This window comes from Lactuca sativa, chromosome 8 (assembly GCF_002870075.4).
Source record: "Lactuca sativa cultivar Salinas chromosome 8, Lsat_Salinas_v11, whole genome shotgun sequence".
In the NCBI taxonomy this organism is placed as follows: domain Eukaryota; kingdom Viridiplantae; phylum Streptophyta; class Magnoliopsida; order Asterales; family Asteraceae; genus Lactuca; species Lactuca sativa.
In genome coordinates, this window is record NC_056630.2 from 328,047,731 (window position 1) to 328,063,126 (window position 15,396).

The 15,396-nt window shown below is 40.0% G+C and overlaps 1 long non-coding RNA gene across 1 annotated transcript; it reads left to right on the plus strand.

The window, feature by feature from the left end:
• Positions 1–417: 417 nt before the first annotated feature.
• On the plus strand, positions 418–7,611 carry LOC128128077 (uncharacterized). Its single transcript, XR_008225689.1, has 3 exons — positions 418–1,248; positions 1,764–1,862; positions 7,443–7,611. It is a non-coding gene; the product is annotated as an uncharacterized LOC128128077 (long non-coding RNA).
• Positions 7,612–15,396: the final 7,785 nt, after the last annotated feature.

Genomic DNA, 15,396 nt, shown 5'->3' on the forward strand with positions numbered 1-15,396 from the left:
TTCTTGAAAGTGATCATGAATGAATTTATATGGTTTTAACAAAATATTTACAAACTCGCAAAAATAAATAAATAAATTTGTTCGGGTTTCGGAGCCGTTGAACTTCAAACTATTATTCGCCAAGTACCCCTTAATTTATCTAAAAGAATAACAAAAAAAAAATAATACTTAAATAAACATAACAAACATGAATAAATAAAATAAAAGTAATAATACGCATGTTTATTTAAATAAATTTACTTCACGAAAGCATATTAGTTTAGGGGCAGATTTGTAATTTCAATAAATTTATTTCACCAAAGCATATTAGTCTAGGGGCAGATTTGTAATTTCCTGAAACTGTGACGATATATGAGATTAGATGGGATTGGTTAGACTGCCAAATTACAAGGACCATTTATGCCGAAACTGGGAAGATTGGGTCTTCTTCCTCACTGCATACGACTGCATTATGCAGTCTGCATACGACTCCATTGATAACTGATGTACAAACGAATCTTAGAAAGCCAATTTGTCTTACCCCTCAAATGTATCCCTTTAACTTATCTGATAAATCTCTTTCCATTCTTTATCTTAAAAGCTCAAATTGTTGGTGAGATTTGAAGTTCCACCATATCCCCACCATAAAAACAACATTGCACCACCGTGAGCCGCCTACTGCCGCTACTCTTAGGCAACCTCCTCTTGATCAGAAATCATCCCAACACCACCCCATTGTAGTCCGCCTCTTACAACCTCTCCCTCTCGCCGAAATCCGCTCGAAACAGAGGAGAAAACGGGCAAACTCGTCGACTACAATCGACTGCCACCCATCGCTGACGCCCACTTCATCACTCACCGTTGTTGCTGCTGTCGGAATTCCACCCCTCCGACCATCTGCCATCTTCTTCGTCCCTCTCTCGTCAATCTCGCCGGACGAAACCCAGGGACGGAGCATGGGAGCTTCCGATGTGTGCCACCCAACACCACTCCCTGCCATCCTTCCTTTGGGGTTGCTGCCACCATGAAAACTCCGATCAGCAATCACATTCCACCACTATGAATAAATCGACCACCACCTTATACCCCCTCCTCTCAATTGCAAATCACCACCAAACACCACTACCATTTGTTTTCTCCGCTGATTTGGACCAGAACCCAACCTAAAACCAGGCGGGAAGAGGCCGCCGGAGCTCTGCCACTCACCTACATCCCCGCTCACTGCCACCGTCGCCATTCTCCGACACCACCTCCGCCGAGATGCCTCCGGTAAGTTATTTCCATCCTATCCATTTCGTTCCGATGACCCACCGTCGAGCATACAGCCGAGAACTAAGAGACCCAACGAACGGGTCTCGTTCCAGTTCATGTATCTGTAGCGAAAGAAAGAAGACGACACTGTGTAAACTTTTATTTAGTTCGTTTAAAATAGACCCTGAAGATGTATCAAGTTACCAATCAGACCCCCGTCTTCCAAACTTGAATTCAAAATAAACATAATGGCCCCTCCCATGTAATTTCCTTACAAACTGACTCCTAACTCCTAAACTATCATTAAAATAATCAGGAACAGCCCCTTTCCTCAAAAAAATTTTGCAAGATGGGTACAAAACTGTAACTTAGGCTGAGAATATGCACTTTCAGCCCCTGTTTTTGAAATAATTTACAAGATCAGTCCCTTGTTGAAAACTTTTAGCAAGATTAAACCCTAGAATTTAATTGTTTTAATAAAAAACCACTCCATACCTAATCATTAATATCAAAAGTACCCTTTTGGTTATTAGGTAAAATTAAATAGAACCGGTGATTCTTCTTTAAGAGAACGGAACGTCACAAAACGACCTTTGCAAATTTCACCCTCGAGACTCGTTTACGCTTCAAGAGTGAGTGTTACGGCCCCTTTTTATGTTTTATTATTATTTTTTTTTTTTTGGGGGGGGGGGGGAGGGGGGGAATACATGTGAAATATATATAAATATATTTTCAGGTTATGAAATGTGTTTATAAACATGCTAAATATATATATATATATATATATATATATATATATATATATATATATATATATATATATATATATATATATAGTTTTAATACTTATTATTGTCAAAATAATGTATTGTAAACTGATTTCTTTACAATATACATGTGTTTAAAAATATGATTAGTCATGTGTATAACTTATTTCACTTACATTGAGCATGTACAAACATATTTATCAATTATATGTACAGTTTATAACAATTATATCTTAGAAGTAATTCATGCATGTGAAGAACCATTTTATCTATTTAAGCGAGTGACATACATTTTTACGGATTTATCGAACTTATTCAGCTTTTATTGTGAAACTTTACTGTATAACCTAGTTAATGGCCTCTATAGTGAGACAGTATTCATTACCTACGTTTAAACACTTAGTATTCCCATTTAACTATAACCGTTAATCCTCGGAGCGAGATATGTATGTATAGATCTATACGGGTTGACACCCCCACCTGCGGTTGCTAGCTACAACCTCGACTGATCAATCGAAGCATATACATATTTATCTTTAGTATAACTACGACGTCTAATGAAGCGTCGTGCAGGGATTATAACTGGTCACATAGTTCGGTTATAGGACTCACTATAGGCATTAACTAGACTCTTTAATTAGAAACCACGGATTCGGTTTCTCTGTGTATCAAGCATTTTAAGTATTGACTTACTTATGGTATAACTCTTTATCAAGCATTTTAAGTATGGACTTACTTATGGTTTAACTCTGACATCCCCAAAATCACGGCCATAAAAGACCGATTTTGTTTATGCTTTGTTTAAAGATCAGAGTAACATTTTAAATAAAAGTGTTGCGGAATTTGTCCCAAAACAAAATATGATAAAGATTTATCAAAAGCATTTCCATAGAAATGTATTTCATTAAAAGACTTGGGATGTCATGTTCGTACATATCAAAAGCATAAACAGTACAATATAAGCCTTACTACATTATTTCATATCTACAGGCCTATATCTGTAATCCCTCGTCCAAACATCATATCTATGCTCAAGCGCCACTACATGTAATACATAAAACTGAGTGGGTCAGGCTTGGGAGCCTGGTGAGCACATAGGGTTTTCAACCCACAATAAATAAGTTTATTAATTTCATCAATCAACAATAACCCGATTACCCGTTCCCATTATCCTCACTTTACGTCCCTAAACACCTATCATAAGGGACCTAGCCTAAGGATCATTATCGGGACGGACACTACTGTTAAGGGGATTCCTCAGCAATAAATGTCCTAAAGGCAACCATGTGGGGGATGGAGTACACCGGTGCACACATCGTTCACAAACACCTACAGGTTGCGAGCCTGCTAGTGTTCCAATGGACTGTCTAGAAGAGTCCATGGTCGTCATCCATACTCCGCCGGATGACAGAATCAACAACACCAACATTGAGGCCTCTCATCATTTTATCACACATCACCTATTACATCTACCCATGTTTTACCCCAACATTTTCGTAGATATAAAATACATATACAGTTTAAATCATTGAAAACATGTATAACAATGTTCATCCAGCATAGATAGCAAGTATTCAGATAAGATGTACACATAGCACGTAATTTATATAAAATACTTCATATCTATGTGTTAGCTGAAAGTAACTATGCACTCACTTGTTAAAGTGATGATTCCAAAATCGGGCAGCGCTTGCTTCTAACGATTCTATTTTCCTTCGACGAAACCTAGCATTATTATCGCTAAATTTTAGTCTAATATTTACCGTGACCAACTATTAGTCTCAGTATTATTATTATTATTATATAAGCGTTAAACAATATTTTCCAACCACTATGTACAGACAGGGGCCACACATAAAACACCGGAGGGCAGGACCATTTTGGCATATAGCACTTCTGAAATCCAACAACCCTATGCGGCCCTTTAAACCAGATTCCCCGTACCGCGAGTAGTTAAAAAAATATTATAACGACACTTATATAAGTTATAATAATAGCTCAAATATTTATTATAAGTTCATAATAACAATACTAATTTTAAATATAAGCTATATTAAAATAAGGTAAGCATAACTTACTTACACGGGGGTTTTAGCTAGGAGTCGGGCTCTGCAGGGGCAGAACTTCGTTGCTGAATCTTTCTAAGAAAGATTCGTGCAGCGCTTCAGCGCTGACCTTACTATACTAAACTACAGAAAGAGAAGTCGAATCAAGAAGGACCGAAATGCTCGGGGGATAAGGAGAGAAAGACTCTTGAATCAAGAGAATGGTGCAAAAATATGAGAGCCCAAGGCTCTTATTTATACTAATTGAATTTTCAAAAACTACCCTCCGTAATTACTTAATGACCTTTTAGTTATATAAACAACTAAACACCCCTCTATAATACTATTTTAAATGGATTTAATGATATTTGTACTAAACTAATGTCGAAAGAACTCAACATTAGTCTTATAATAACCGCATCATCGATACCTTTCTAATGATATATACATATGTATATATATGTGTACGTATACATTATTTATACTTTATTTTAATACGTAAATATGCTATTATAATTTGTAACTCGTTCATACGAACTCCGCTTTTGACGTTCTTTATATCCACGCGTAGGTGGAGACGTACTCTACAACTTTCGTTTAGACTCCGTCGGCTAATTTTGACTTTATTTTTAAAGTTATATTTTTAACAGGCCGGGACAGGATTGGTCTGTTTAAAATCTCATAACTTCTTCATACGAAGTCAGATTTGGGCGTTCTTTTTATGGAGACTCTCAGTTTAACATACTACGACTTTCATTTAGATTTCTAAGGCTAAAAGTCGCTCTATCGTAAGTTTACTATTTACGCTTCCTGGTGTCGCGCCGGTTCCGTCGTGAAACTTCGACGGGTCATAACTTCTTCGTTATAACTCAGATTTCGGCATTCCTTATATCCCCGGAATCCTTGTTTCGACCACTACAACTTTATGTAAATATATCAAGCTTATCTCACACTTTAATTTTGACGCTTATTTTTATTCTTTATTAATTATACATTTATAATTAAACAATAAACACATAAACACACATAATTCACATAATACTCAAATATTTCATCTTTATTAATTCAAAAAGAGTTACAATAGTTGACCTAGACTATTACATTGACAAATATGCTTAGCCCTGAAACCTGTGCGTTACAATTCTCACCCCCTTAGGATGATTTCGTCCCGGAATCATGCATCAGCAAATAGATGTGGATAGCGACTCATCATGTCATCCTCTGTTTCCCAAGTGAGATTTGGCCCATTCGAATGTTTCCATCGGACTAGAACTAAGTCGACCATCTTGCGTCGTAACTTCTTAGTCTTACGGTCAACAATTGCCTCGGGCTCTTCGATCAGCCTTTTATTCTCATCCATCCTTAACTCTGAGATTGGAATTATGTCGGGAACATCTCCCGTGAATTTCCTCAAATAACACACATGAAAGGTGTTATGAATACCATTGAATTCTTCAGGCAATTCCAGCTTGTAAGCTTGGTTCCCAATCTTCTGAAGAACTTTAAAAGGTCCAATAAACCTTGGACTCAACTTTCCTCGTTTACCGAATCTTATTGTAACACCCAAAGTTTTAAGGACCAAGAAAGGAAAGAAAACACTAATTTTAGGGGTCGACTCGGCGAGTCCAAGGAGGGACTCGGCGAGTCCGAGCGGGATTCGGGTCAAGGAGTAAGTGACCGACTCGGCGAGTAGGCCAAGGTGACTCGGCGAGTCTGGTTTGTGCGTGGAAAACCCTAAATTCGGGACTTGGAGCCTATATAAACGTCTTAATCTTCTTCCTAGGGTTCCCTTACTGCCTCTTCAACCCTGGATACCAAACCCTAGCCGTCATAATCTTTGATTGAGCCATTTTTTGCCTTGGAAGGTGCATTAAAGCTTGGAAAAGGAAGAGGGAACTTGGAGGAGCAAGAAGGGACTATAGATCTGGAGTTTGTGGAGCCTTTCTAAGATATTGAAGGTAATAAGTCGTCCCTCTCTCCTTTAGGTCTTCCATGGTTGTGAGATTTGGGGCGTTTAAGCCATGGTTTGACACCCATTTGAGTTAGAAGCCGGATCTGGAGTTGCTACTTTAGATCCAAGTGTTTTATGGACTAGAGAAGCATAAAGTATCAGCCCTTGAGTCAATGTTGAAGCCCCTTGGCCTTAAACCCTAAGTTTATGGTGTATTTTGCTTAGATCTCTTTCTCTACACGTAAAGTTTGCAACTTTACGTGAGGAATAGGCTTGGGAATGGTAGATCTACAGATTTGAGTCCCTGCATGACTCAAAAGTCCTCTGCATGTATGAAGGACCGGATGGACTCGGCGAGTCCTTTGAGTGGACTCGGCGAGCAGCTTGAAGATGAGGAGGAACTCGACAAGTGGGATGAACGGCTCGTCGAGTAGGATGAAGTTGGGCATGAACTCGACGAGTTGGAAGAACAACTTGGCGAGTTGGATGAAGATTGTCTTGGACTCGGCGAGTTAAGTCGCGAAACCCTAAACCCTTCGAGTTTAGACTCGAATCAGTGAGTCGATTAGAGACTCGGTGAGTTGGACAGGTCAGGACTCGGAAATCGATAGACTCGGCGAGTCATGGACTGACTCGGCGAGTAGAGTCGCGAGTGGAAGGACTCTGGACTTATGAAATCGACGAGTCAGTATGGTGACTCGACGAGTAGGGTTGACCTGGAAGGTTGCCTTTGACCAGGACTTTGACTTTGACCTGAGTTGACTTAGTTGACTTTCGGGAGATAGTTAGACTAAGTGTTGCATTGATATTGGTAGCTCGGGGAGCTAGTGGAGCAGGAGTTCAGAGAGTTGTCGGTCAGCAGCCAGAGGATTATCAGCAGAGTTCAGCAGTGTGAGGTGAGTCTCCTCACTGTTTGTATGGGTCTAACGCACCAATGCCGGACCATTTAGAATATGCATTAAAGACCAGGAGCGGCTCTTGGCACACAGTATGTTATTATGTATGATAGGAAGACCCGGGGGTTAGCCCTAGGCAATATGTATGAAAGAACAGGAGGTGGCTCCTGGCGCATTGTATGCTATTATATATGAAAGACCAGGAGGTGGCTTCTGGAACACTGTATGCTGTTTTGATAAGTAGAGTAGTATGTACGGTTGTCTTTGTGATACTTGCATAAAAGACCAGCGGATGGCCCTTGGCACATGTCTATAAGACCAGGGGGTGGCCCTTGGTACTTGTTTGTAAGACCCAGGGAGCGGCCCAAGCTTGGCCAGGAAGACCACGTGCGGCCCGTGGCATAATGGCAAGACTATGTTTAGCACATAGCACTTTACTTGATTATGGATAAGTCGGTTATGTATGGTTCTTGGCTATGAATGGTTTGTATGGTATGTGGTATCTGGGGAACTCATTAAGCTTCGTGCTTACGGCTTTCAGTTTTGGTTTCAGGTACTTCCGGTAGAGGATGATGGAGCTCGGGACGATCGCATGGCACACACCATAGATTAGTTAACCTGGGAATGTTTTACTCTGATAATGAACATGTGTTTTGAAAACTAATACTCTGTTTATGTTTTGAAATGATGATTTTACTTTAAGTGATACTTTATTAAAAGAAATTTTTAGTCTTGAATTTTGGGATGTTACACTTATAAGTCCCTTCCTTGGTGAGACTTTAAGTAAAACCGAATCCCCAACTTCGAAGGTCATCGGTCGTCTTTTCTTGTCAACATAGCTCTTCTGACGATCCTGAGCTGCTAACATTCTTTCCTTAATCACCTTCAACTTTTCAGTAGTCTCATGGACTATCTCGGGGCCCATAAACTGCTTCTCTCCAGCTTCAAGCCAACAAGACGGCGTACGACACTTCTGTCCATACAAAGCTTGGTAAGGTGCCATCTTGATGCTCGAGTGGAAACTGTTGTTGTACGAAAATTCTACCAGAGGTAAGTGCTCGTCCCAGTTCCCTTGGAACTCGAGGGTAGATGCTCTCAGCATATCTTCCAGTGTCTGAATCGTTCTTTCGCTCAGGCCATCAGTTTGCGGATGGTAAGCAGTACTCAAACACAACTTTGTACCCAACTCCTCTTGTAGACTCCTCTAAAACCTCGACGTGAAGCGACTATCACGATCTGATACAATCGTAAGAGGGACACCATGAAGTCTAACAATTTCCTTCACGTAAGCATTTGCGAGCTTATCCATAGACCACTTCCCGTTGGCTTCTATGAAGTGTGCACTCTTGGTGAAACGATCCACGACTACCCAAATCATGTCGTGTCCGTTCTTCGTCCTGGGCAGTTTAGTCACAAAATCCATGGTGATGTCTTCCCATTTACCCATGGGTATAGGTAAAGGTTCTAAACTCTTATACGGTTTCTGATGTTGTGCCTTAACTCTCGCACATGTCATGCACTCGGCCACATACTTCGCAACATCGAGCTTCATCGTCGGCCACCAGTAGTAGGGTTTTAGGTCGGTATACATTTTAGTGCTACCGAGATGAATCGAGTATATGGTCTTGTGGGCTTCTTCCATCAGAAGATCTCTTATTCCTCCCGTCTTAGGTACCCAAATTCGATCTTGGAATACCTTTAGTCCTCGATTGTTTGTACCGAACACTATCGTTTTGCCCAAACGTTCTTCCTTTCGGTCATTTTTCTCTAAAGCTTCTTCTTGAGCTTTCCTGATACTTTCCACAATCGTCGATACAACTTCGATTCTCAACGCTCTTGGCCTCTTCCTTTCAAGATTGACTTTTCGACTGAGGGCATCAGCAACAACATTTGCTTTACCGGGGTGGTAAAGTATCTCACAGTCATAGTCCTTGAGTAGTTCTAGCCACCGTCGTTGCCTCATGTTCAGTTCTTTCTGATTAAAGAGATACTGGAGACTCTTATGATCAGTGAAAAGCTTGCACTTCATGCCATAGAGGTAATGCCTCCATATTTTTAAGGCAAATACTACCGTTGCCAACTCCAAATCATGAGTGGGGTAGTTCTTTTCGTGCTCTTTCAATTGTCGAGATGTGTATGCTATCACCTTTTCTCTTTGGGTCAGAACACAACCCAACCCGACTCCAGATGCGTCACTGTAAACTGCGAAGTCTTCAACTCCATCGGGTAGAGAAAGTATCGGTGCTTCTCATAACTTCCTCTTTATCTTCTCGAACGCCTCTTCGTGTTTCTCACTCCATGTATATGTGGCTCCTTTGTGGGTCAAAGCTGTCAATGGAGCAGCTATCGAAGAAAAGCCTTAGATAAATCGTCGATAATATCCGGCTAATCCTAGAAAGCTTCGGATCTCCGTGGGACTCTTTGGACGTTCCCACTTCATTACAGCTTCGATTTTTGTTGGGCCAACCATTATCCCTTCTTGGTTAACCACATGACCCAAGAATTGGACTTCTCGGATCTAAAAATCACACTTGGAGAACTTAGCGTAAAGCTTCTCCTTCTTTAACACTTCCAACACTTCCCGTAGATGCTTGCCATGCTCCTCTTGGCTTTTTGAGTAGATCAGAATGTTGTCGATGAACACTATCACGGATTTATCGAGGAATGGTTTACAAACCCTATTCATCAAATCCATGAATACTGCTGGAGCATTGGTTAGTCCAAACGACATAACCAAGAACTCGTAGTGTCCATATCTTGTCCTGAATGCAGTCTTCTTAATATCCTGCTCTCTCACTTTCAGCTGATGATATCCTGACCTAAGGTCGATCTTTGAGAAGTAGCTCGAACCTTGCAGCTGATCGAATAGGTCGTCAATCCTCGGCAATGGATACTTGTTCTTCACTGTTGCCTTGTTCAGCTCTCGGTAGTCTATACACATTCTCATGCTTTCGTCCTTCTTCTTTACGAATAACACCGGAGCTCCCCAGGGTGATGAACTGGGTCGAATGAAACCGTTGTCCAACAGCTCATGAAGTTGCGTCATAAGCTCCTTCATCTCCGTCGGTGCTAATCGATAAGGTGCTTTTGCTATTGGTGTTGTACCTGGTAGCAAGTCTATACGAAACTCCACTTGTCTATCAGGTGGTAATCCGGGAAAATCTTCGGCAAAGACTTCCGGATAATCGTACACAACTGGTATATTCTGCACCTCTTTCTTTTCCTTCTTAGCATCGATTACGAATGCCAAGTATGATGCACATCCTTTGGACAAACATTTCCTGGCTTTCATCAGGGAGATGATTCCAGAATTCACTCTGTGTTTGTCCCCGTACACCATAAATGATTCCTTTCTGGGTGGGTTTACCCTTACTATCTTCTTTCGACATTGAATCTCAGCATCGTTGGCGCTAAGCCAATCCATACCCAAAACGATGTTGAAACCGTTTAACTGTATGGGTAATAGCTCTTCGTGGAATTCGTTTCCGTTTAGGTCGATGACGATGTTCCTAATACGATGACTAACAGGTACGAATTTGCCACTGGCAACTTCTACAATCAGGGCATTATCAAGTTTTTCTATAAGCAATGCTAATTTCCCACCAAATTTATGCGACACAAAGGAGTAGTTGGCTCCCGAATCAAATAGTATATTTGTAGGCAAACCATTTACAAGAAAGGTACCTGAAATGACGTCTGCTGCCTCCTTCGCATCCTCGAGCATCATCTGGAAGGCTCTCGCCTTCGGCTTTGGTGGTATGTTGGGTCTTCCTGCCTCCTTCTTCTTCGGGCAATCCTTTGAAATGTGCCCCTCCTCGTTGCACTCATAACATACCTTCTTAGTGAACGTGCATTCGTTGGCGTAGTGCCCAGACTTTCCACATTTGAAACAAGTGACCCCTCCGTCACACTTTCCATAATGCTTCTTCTTGCACTTGTCACACCACTTCGCTTCTGATCCTCCTCCTCTCGAACCAGACTTCGAGAATCTACTCTTCTTACCGGATCTCGAGGATCCGTCAAATTTCCTTTTCTCTCCCACCTCCACTCTCTCCAGACCCTTCTCTCGTATCTGGGTCTCCACATTCTTAGCAGCCCAGATGGTGGCTTTCAGAGTGGTAGTTTGCTTGACCATTGGACCGAAGTCCGCTGGTAATCCGAGGGCAAATTTGTTAACCTTGGAGAGTTCAGTTGGAACGAGGTGAGGAACAAGCTTCATTTTCTCAGTAAATCTTGCAGCGTATTTAGTAATGCTCATTCTTCCCTTCTTCAGATTCTGGAATTCGTTGTTGATTTCCAGAAGATCCTGCTCAGAGCAGTATTGCATCTTCAACTGTACCAGAAAAACCTCCCACGACATCTTGCTTGCTTCACCTTTGGGCATTGAATCAGCTAGTAGCTTCCACCAGCTTAGCACTCCAGATTTCAACAGAGGAACCGTGAGAGCGGTCTTCTGCCTGTTGTTACACTCCTAACTCTCAAACATCGTCTCCATTTCAGAGATCCAGTTCATGACTTCCACCGGTGTCGGGCTTCCAGATAGACTCGGTGGCTTGGATGCCATGAAATCCTTGTATTTGCATCCACGTCTGTCATTTCCTCCATCCTGGTTGTTTTTCCTAACTATCGGTGGGTTGGCTTGACCAACAGTCCCACTGTAGTTTCCCTCCTCAGTCTGCCCTTTTTTCAACTCGGGCTGTTCGATCTGAATAGTCTCTTCCTCTCATTTTTGCTGGAGCAAACGTCTGGTTTCCTCCATTTGACGATCCAACATTGCCTGGATCATCGCTTGCACTCTGGCCATCGTGACTGGCCCGGGTGCAACTTCTTCAACAACAGGTATTTGCTGAACTAGTGGGGGTTGGTTCCTATCTCCATTTGCGTTCACGTTTCCGCTACGGGTCCTTGCCATCTTGATCTATACACCGAATAAGGTGAATTTAGATCTTTATTTAGGATAGACGTTTAAATCGTCCTTATCACTCCAAAACGTTTACATGCTAGTTCTAATATCGTAGTCGTACGTTTAGAATCCTAAACACATAAAGTTTCTAGATCCAGTTGGCAACAGACCATAGATCCGAACAAATAACAGTATATCATGCACAAAGCATTTAGCACATAAAAGCATTTTAGGCACAATTCCTAAAATAAGCTAGTGCTCCCACCTCACAATCATCGCTTAGCATTCTAAGTTTAAGTCTAGAAACCCCACAAATTCCTAGTTCGCTTAAACTAATGCTCTGATACCAACTGTGACATCCCCAAAATCACGGGCAGAAAAGACCGATTTTGTTTATGCTTTGTTTAAAGATTAGAGTAACATTTTAAATAAAAGTGTTGCGGAATTTGTCCCAAAACAAAATATGATAAAGATTTATCAAAAGCATTTCCATAGAAATGTATTTCATTAAAAGACTTGGGATGTCATGTTCGTACAGATCAAAAGCATAAACAGTACAATATAAGCCTTACTACATTATTTCATATCTACAGGCCTATATCTGTAATCCCTCGTCCAAACATCATATCTATGCTCAAGCGCCACTACCTGTAATACATAAAACTGAGTGGGTCAGGCTTGGGAGCCTGGTGAGCACATAGGGTTTTCAACCCACAATAAATAAGTTTATTAATTTCATCAATCAACAATAACCCGATTACCCGTTCCCGTTATCCTCACTTTACGTCCCTAAACACCTATCATAAGGGACCTAGCCTAAGGATCATTATCGGGACGGACACTACTGTTAAGGGGATTCCTCAGAAATAAATGTCCTAAAGGCAACCATGTGGGGGATGGAGTACACCGGTGCACACATCGTTTACAAACACCTACAGGTTGCGAGCCTGCTAGTGTTCCAATGGACTGTCTAGAAGAGTCTGTGGTCGTCATCCATACTCCGCCGGATGACAGAATCAACAACACCAACATTGAGGCCTCTCATCATTTTATCACACATCACCTATTACATCTACCCATGTTTTACCCCAACATTTTCGTAGATATAAAATACATATACAGTTTAAATCATTGAAAACATGTATAACAATGTTCATCCGGCATAGATAGCAAGTATTCAGATAAGATGCACACATAGCACGTAATTTATATAAAATACTTCATATCTATGTGTTAGCTGAAAGTAACTATGCACTCACTTGTTAAAGTGATGATTCCAAAATCGGGCAGCGCTTGCTTCTAACGATTCTATTTTCCTTCGACGAAACCTAGCATTATTATCGCTAAATTTTAGTCTAATATTTACCGTGACCAACTATTAGTCTCAGTATTATTATTATTATTATATAAGCGTTAAACAATATTTTCCAACCACTATGTACAGACAGGGGCCACACATAAAACACCGGAGGGCAGGACCATTTTGGCATATAGCACTTCTGAAATCCAACAACCCTATGCGGCCCTTTAAACCAGATTCCCCGTACCACGAGTAGTTAAAAAAATATTATAACGACACTTATATAAGTTATAATAATAGCTCAAATATTTATTATAAGTTCATAATAACAATACTAATTTTAAATATAAGCTATATTAAAATAAGGTAAGCATAACTTACTTACAAGGGGGTTTTAGCTAGGAGTCGGGCTCTGCAGGGGCAGAACTTCGTTGCTGAATCTTTCTAAGAAAGATTCGTGCAGCGCTTCAGCGCTCACCTTACTATACTAAACTACAGAAATAGAAGTCGAATCAAGAAGGACCGAAATGCTCGGGGGATAAGGAGAGAAAGACTCTTGAATCAAGAGAATGGTGCAAGAAATATGAGAGCCCAAGGCTCTTATTTATACTAATTGAATTTTCAAAAACTACCCTCCATAATTACTTAATGACCTTTTAGTTATATAAACAACTAAACACCCCTCTATAATACTATTTTAAATGGATTTAATGATATTTGTACTAAACTAATGTCGAAAGAACTCAACATTAGTCTTATAATGACTGCATCGTCGATACCTTTCTAATGATATATACATATGTATATATATGTGTACGTATACATGATTTATACTTTATTTTAATACGTAAATATGCTATTATAATTTGTAACTCGTTCATACGAACTCCGTTTTTGACGTTCTTTTTATCCACGTGTAGGTGGAGACGTACACTACAACTTTCGTTTAGACTCCGTCGGTTAATTTTGACTTTATTTTTAAAGTTATATTTTTAACAGGCCGGGACAGGATTGGTCTGTTTAAAATCTCATAACTTCTTCATACGAAGTCAGATTTGGGCGTTCTTTTTATGGAGACTCTCAGTTTAACATATTACGACTTTCATTTAGATTTCTAAGGCTAAAAGTCGCTCTATCGTAAGTTCACTATTTACGCTTCCTGGTGTCGCGTCGGTTCCGTCGTGAAACTTCAACGGGTCATAACTTCTTCATTATAACTCGGATTTCGACATTCCTTATATCCCCAGAATCCTTGTTTCGACCACTACAACTTTATGTAAAGATACCGGGCTTATCTCACACTTTAATTTTGACGCTTATTTTTATTCTTTATTAATTATACATTTATAATTAAACAATAAACACATAAACACACATAATTCACATAATACTCAAATATTTCATCTTTATTACTTCAAAAAGAGTTACAATAGTTGACCTAGACTATTACATTGAAAAATATGCTTAGCCCTGAAACCCGGGCATTACATTAACTCTTTATCAAGCATTTTAAGTATAGATATACTTATGGTTTAACTCTTTATCAATCATTTTAAGTATGGATTTATCTACACTTTCTCTATTTATCAAGCATTTAAAGTATGGGTTTACATATGGTTTATCACTTTATTAAATATTTTAAGTATGGATTTACTTATGATTTATCTCTTTAACAAATATTTCAAGTATAGATATACTTGTGATATAACTCTTTATCAAACATGGTTTTAACCACAAAAGAAATACTTTCTAGACTTATAAAGTATCATTACTGCGGTTAGCAGAAAACCTGTAACTCTCACTAACCTTTGTATTGACCCTCAAACCACATGTATTCTCAGGAGATCAGTGAACCAACCATTAACAGAAGATTTGATCTTGGATTTTCGGGCAATCTAGTCTTATTTAGTTTTTGTTATGTCGACCTACTTTTTAAGGTGAATTTATGAACCTATTAATATATGTATGAAACTTGTATTCGAACTTTAAATTTGAATGTAACTGCTACGTTGTTATTGTTGTAACTTGTGATGTATATTCAATTTGCTTGGGATCCATGAACTAAGTCGCACAGCCCGACGTATTCCGCCGCCTCGGCCGGGGGTGTGACATCTCACTTTGTCCGTCGGTCTGTGGATGGTAGGTTGTGCTCATGTCCAGCCTTGTTCCCAGGGAATGTTGTAGCGATTGCCAGAATCTTGAGGTGAATCTACTATCTCTATCTGAGATAATGGATATAAGTATACCATGTAGACGTACGATTTCCCTAATGTATGTTCTCGTAAGTTTCTCCATCTTGTCTGT